Below are 6,049 nucleotides of genomic sequence, written 5' to 3' on the forward strand. Positions count from 1 at the left end.
CTCACTTCAGCTGTGACCACGTAACATCTCTCTTCCCCGTGGTGTAACCAGTCAGCCGTAGCTTCCATGCAGCTTCCTTTACTTTTAAGACGCCAGCCTGGCGAGGTGGATAAACTGTCCCCATAAAACTCCTCTTTGTCCTTCCCCGTACACCATCTGTGTCGGTCATGATGTCCAACACGCAGAAGCCAGAAACGGAAGAAGGAGTCAATTTAGAGTCGCTCTGAAAAATAACAGCGTCCTTGTCTGTGTAGGAGGGCCACCCTTCCATACTGAAGAGCAGCAGGCTGCTGTGTGTCCCATGGGCTATGTGTACCCGTCCCTGGACACCCCATGCCCACCCATTTGGTCTCTTAAGATGCACCCAGCTCACACTATGGACCGTTGTAGAGGCCCTGGCGCCCAGCAGGCATGTTTCCCTGATTAGAATTCGGGCATCAGTCTCCCTACGTCATGGTCCCCCACCAGCTGCATTGTCTTTACAGTGGATGGCTGTTCCTTGGCGCCAGGCCCCTGCCCAAGCCAGGCTGAGAGCCAGCTGCTTTGGTGGCAGGTGAAAGAGCTGGGCAGACACCCCTGGCGCCTCTTCACCCCTTCCTGGCCCCTCCAGGCCCTCGTGAAGACTGACCTCACCTCGGGCCCTATGGGAGGGGTTCGCTTGGGAGCCACTCAGTAGCCAGCTCAAGACGCAGAGAAGCTCAGAGAAGGGGCTGCTCATGCGGAGGGAAGCAAAAAGCAACAGTTGAAAAGCTAGCAGAGAAATGTCACAGAAGTTTCCCCTCCCGCCTAAGCTATCAGGGTGCATCAGCCATCCCATCTGGCCATTTTTCTTCAAAGTACACCCCAGCTCTGAGCATTAGCCCCAAAAATTAAGAGCCTTTGTGACATAATTAGTGATAAGTGGCCTTAGGGTGGTGGGCTGTGGGAGGAAGTGGATCTGACACCCGGCCTGCCCTCGTTCCCCATCAGACACGCGACTCAGGTTACATTTCCCACAGGAAGGTAAACGTCTCAGTTACTTTTCTTGTTGCTGAAACAAAACACCCACAAATTAAAAGAGGAAAGGCTTGCTTTGGCTGGCAGTTAGTAGAGGGTTCAGTCCATAGTCAGCTGGCTCCAAGGTAGGGTGGCATGGCAGAGGGGCATCAAAGAGGAGACACAGTCCATGGCATGGCAGGCGAGGAGCAGCAGACCCATCTCTCCCTTATACTGTGTTCCATCCCAGCCTCAAACCCACTGACCATTGCCACCCACAACCACTAGCCACACCCAGGACTACACTAAACCATTTTAGTTGTTCACACCTTTAATGCTAGCATCACACACAGTGATCCCACCATCTCCCCAAAGCCCTGCCTCTGAGCACATGAGGCTTTGGGGGGACGTCTAGATACAAGCCATAACAGCACGCCTTTTTCTAATTCACCAAAGATACCCTAACAAAAGCTCTGCTAGGATTCAGTGTCCCACAGGGCTTCAGCTGTCACTTTCAGTGGTCTGGAGAACAGAATCAAAGAGCTGTGTTTCCAGGCTGTGTATAGTCCCAGCTGAGAGGTTATGGGTGCTTCAAAAACCAGGAGAGAATTCCAGCATGAGCTCAGATGATGTTTAGTAAGGATCAATACAATGACACATTTATGCCTAAGTACCAAAAACCAGCACAGATCAGACATCCCAGTCAAGGACAGGCATAGATGTCATCAGGGACCAGAAAATATTAAAACAGTGCTCCACCTCAAAAGCAAGAGATGCCAAAGCCAAGCCACCAGCCTTTCCCTCCGCCCAGCCTTCCATGCCTGCATTCCAGAGCGTTTCCTCCGTAACTCCAGGAAGAGAGATGCTGCCGGGAAAAACAGCAAAAGTCATGATTAAGTCACATAGAACGTGGTGGTGGTGTCTGTCACCTGTAATCCCAGCTACTCAGCAGGACGAGGCAGGAGGACCCTAACCTCAAACTGACCAGCACGGACTATTTAATGAGACCTTGTCTCAAAATAAAATTAAAAACGGCTGAGGACGTAGCTCAGTGGTAGAGCCCTGGCCCAAAATGTGCAAGCTCTGGGTTCCATGCACTGTACTACCAAAGCACAAGCAGCAACAAAGCAGATTTTTTTTTATTAGGTGTTTCATCACATATTTATTTTAAATAAATAGGCCCTGCTTATGCACTAGCGTACTTAATTTGATTTTTATAATTACATTTATCAAAACTTTCGATTAATTTACACCCAATTTGTACTGGCCGAGCTATTTAATTGTAAGCATAAAAGGAAATCTATTGTGTTGTATAACTTGGCAGTGTAATACTACTGGCTCCAAATGTTCCTAGCCCTCTCTCCCTCCTCTCCTCTCTCTTTCTATCTTAGTTCTGCTTTGCTAAGTTGCCTGATGCCTCTCTGCCCATCTAGTGGCCCTGCGGGCTGCAAGCATGCCCCGTCTGTAGAATTCATGATTCTACTAAAAGTCATCTTTCCCAGCAACACTGGCAAAAGCTCCTGGAGGCTGAAAACAGGCCACCACCCTCAACCCCTCCCTCCAGGGGTGAACCCCTCTGATGCACTGGCCTAGACCATGTCCCCACTTCCTGGTGGGTACCTCTCCCCTCTGCACCACATCCATAGAACAAGACTTACGAGGCATCAGGGGGTCTCTTTCTCCAGAGAGCCAGGCTTGGCACACACAAATCACACGCACTACAGAGCTTCTTGGAATAAGAGGTGTCCCAAAGAAATGGAGAGAAGCTCCCATCAGAAGAGACAGCCAACTTATGCATGGCGGGGAGCTATGAATGGGAATTTGAAAACCAGCTCCAGATACAGCTGCTTCCGTTATAATGGAATAAATGCAAAATGCCGATTGCAAGATGCAGGGATTATAGGCAAATGAAGGCTGGAAGCCCTCTCCAAACCCAGCTCGAACCCTGACCAAAACCACCTCCTATCCTAAGCGTGGTAATGACATAAGGAGACATTATTAGATTCCTAACATGTGGGAAACACCACCAAAAATGTCTGATTGCTTCCAAAACCCGAGGGGCTGTAAGAGGGATAAGGAAGGATTGAGGCCGCTGATTCCTGGAGAGGTGAGCAGCAGCAGAAAGGTGGGGCGGACAGGCATAATCCATGTCTCTTAAGAGCAGAGCACAGCCGCCTGGGTCGGGGAGAAGGGACCCGGTCAGGGTCACGGGTTTCTGTGCTCGGCAGCATCCATTTGTTCTGCGTTCGGCTGCTTTTCCCTAGTGATACAAAACTTTTAACTGACTCGAAAAATGAATGCACTTTTTTGTAGCCAAGGCTGGCCTTGAAGCAATCCCCCTGCCTCAGCCTCCCAAGTGCTGGGATTGCAGGCATGGGCCAGTGGCCCTGGAAATCTTGTAGAACAGGCTAGAACAGCTTCTCCCTGACATGTCTTGGTGTCTGGAGATAAAAAGAGCAAAGATGGTTTCTTGAGGTCCCTTCTGTAACGATCTGGGTGTCACTGAAATTACAGTGCGTGGCAGGCAGTCATCAGGGTGACAGCGCATACTAGTCTGACCGATGTCCTCATGAACCTGATTGAATGCTTCGCTGTCAGAGTTTGGAGATCAAACACAAACATGACTGGACACAAGCTGGAGGGCTGTGGAGTACCTCGCTGACAGGAGGTGACCAGGTGGCTGTGGTGCAGAGGAGGAAGCAGCGACTCAGGCAGGCTCAGCAGAGGGATGGCTGCGTCCTAGGAGTCCTGATCCAGTGGTGTCACCTTCACAGCTACACAGCAGCCCAGGACCTGGCCTGGTGCACGGAGGGGAAGGCAGTCACATGACCCCAGCCGGGAGCAGCTGACTACTTTCCCATGCAAGGTGGCCTTTATAGCCAGGAAGTGAAGTCACCTCCCTGTGCAGCCCCAAGACAACGGCAAGTGACAGGCTGATGAGTGGTTCTCTCCAGGCACGAAGGGCATTGAGACAGAGCACTAAGAGGGTCCACAGGTGGGGTCCCTGGGACCCGCGGACCCACAAGGCACCCACTGCCCGCAGGAAGGACATGACTGCACCTGCCCCACCCTCGGCCCGGTCTTTGTCTTCCGACTGCAGAGCTTCATCATGGTTACCAGTGTCGCCCATTTGCTGGCCCTGCTGGCCCTGCACACCGGCCTTCGGGGATGACGCCACGTCCCTTTGTGCAGTGTTCTGGGTCCTAGAAATGATCACTTTTAGTTTGGCCTTTTGATTTCAGTAAGCTGCGCTAGCTCAGGCTTAGGGTGCGTGTGTGGTGATGGTGGGAATCTCTGCAAGACACCGAAGGAAGATTGGGGCCCCCCACGCTAGAGTGGGGCTGTCAGGAGCCAGGGCACCCCCTCTCCCCTTCCCTACTTCAGAGCCTTTCTGAGTCAGTCTCTCTCTCTGTCTCTCTCTCTCTGTCTCTCCCTGTCTCTCTGTCTCTCTCTCTGTCTCTCTTTCTCTCTCTGTCTCTCTGTCTCTCTCTGTCTCTCTCTGTCTCTCTCTCTCTCTCTCTCTCTCTCTCTCTCTCTCTCTCTCTCTCCCTCTCTCTCTCTCTCTCTCTCTTTCTCTTTCTCTCTCTCCCTGACTCTGCCCATCATGCTGGCCATGGACGCTACTGTCATGGCTTTGGTCTGCCTTGGCCTTAGCTGTACCTAAAAGTCTTTTATTATTCAGTCCCGAAGCAAATGAGCTAATTATTTGGGTGTTTTTGTTTCTGTTTTCCTAAACTCAAAGTCTAAGAAAGAAGTTGGCAGGCTGGATTGCCGGTTTCTAGGAGAGTGGCTCCTGGCAGGCCTAAGAATCTCTGGTTGGAACCTGAGCCCTGGTTCAGCGGTGTCAGAGAGGAAAGGAAGTTTTACATAACAGAACGTGGCCTCCAAGGCGGCCAAACGTGCAACAAGGGAAGATTTTGCTTTTAAAAGGAGGATGGGTAGGAGAAAGGCTGCCTGTGGGTCCCTCTCAATCTCAGCTCACGGAGAGCTGAGTGGGAGTTTTGCTGGTGAGTCTTACAAGGTGACATGTGTTTCTTGACCCCCAGGTTCTCTGAGAAGCCCCTCACCGACAGTAACCATGACTAATGTGCAAGGTGCTTTATCAGTGACAGTCTTATTATTTTTAGACAGTCAAATCTATTCATTTTGACTTCTGTAACTTCCTGCATTGCTTTGTAATAATAACCACAGAGTTTCTGTCACCAATTATCCGTTTAATACTCTCCTAAATATTTTTGGCGACATTTTGGTTTAATTATTCCATTTTCACATCCAGCTCATTTAGGATTTACTGTGGAATACAGTATAAGTCGAAGTTCTGAGTTCATCTTGTTCAAATGACCAATTTTCCTGACACCTATTTCAATTTAACGAAATGCCTTAAAATAAAATGCTTTTCCATCCTAGGAGAATCAGCTCAGATTTTTAGGAGGCAGCTGGTACATTCTAATCTCCTTACACTAGTAAGGTGCATCTTTGACATAATTTTCCTTGTAGTATTTCTAAAATGACTTCGCCAGCAGACCTGTTACTTGGGTATCCGAAGTGCCCCACAGAAAAAAATGTCAACACTATGCAAACCAGGCAGCCTGTGGGCACCAAGGGGCCCGGGCATCCTTGTAGGTCAGTGATCTTCCTGGGGTCAGCGCTCCCTCAGGGGAAAGGGACTGACTTTAAATACATAGCACCAGAGAGGTTCAGTGCCCTGATCTGCCCAGCAAGATTACTAGGAACGGGCTGTGTCATCTCCGCAGAGGCAAAACTCATTTCACTGTGTCCAGCGGATCGCTGGGTAGATGTGGGCAGGGCTCTGCCAGGGATGGTAACAGGGAATCCCGTGAACAGCAGAGGGTGTGCTGTGTCTGTCACCACCCACCCTAAAACCCCTGCTGAGACACCTGTAAAACCCACCAATAGCTTCCAGCACATGCGGGCATCAATGTCTCTCCTCCCGCAGCAGCCACTCCACTTCAGGTAGCAACAGGGTCACAGGGCCAGGCCTGCTCTCTATTTTAGGGTCTACACCACATCTTATTTAAGCCAGCACAAAAACATGCATGCTGCTCAGTCCTTC

At 50.4% G+C, this 6,049-nt stretch overlaps 1 protein-coding gene across 3 annotated transcripts in view; it reads left to right on the forward strand.

Moving 5' to 3' along the window:
• The window catches only part of Kif6 (kinesin family member 6), a 301,789-nt gene that overhangs the window by 240,101 nt on the left and 55,639 nt on the right, over nt 1–6,049 (forward strand). The gene's annotated exons all lie outside the window — the stretch shown is intronic.

Source organism: Cavia porcellus, unplaced genomic scaffold (assembly GCF_034190915.1).
Source record: "Cavia porcellus strain 051 isolate PalLab524CR breed Dunkin Hartley unplaced genomic scaffold, mCavPor4.1 scaffold_28, whole genome shotgun sequence".
Classification (NCBI taxonomy): Eukaryota; Metazoa; Chordata; class Mammalia; order Rodentia; family Caviidae; genus Cavia; species Cavia porcellus.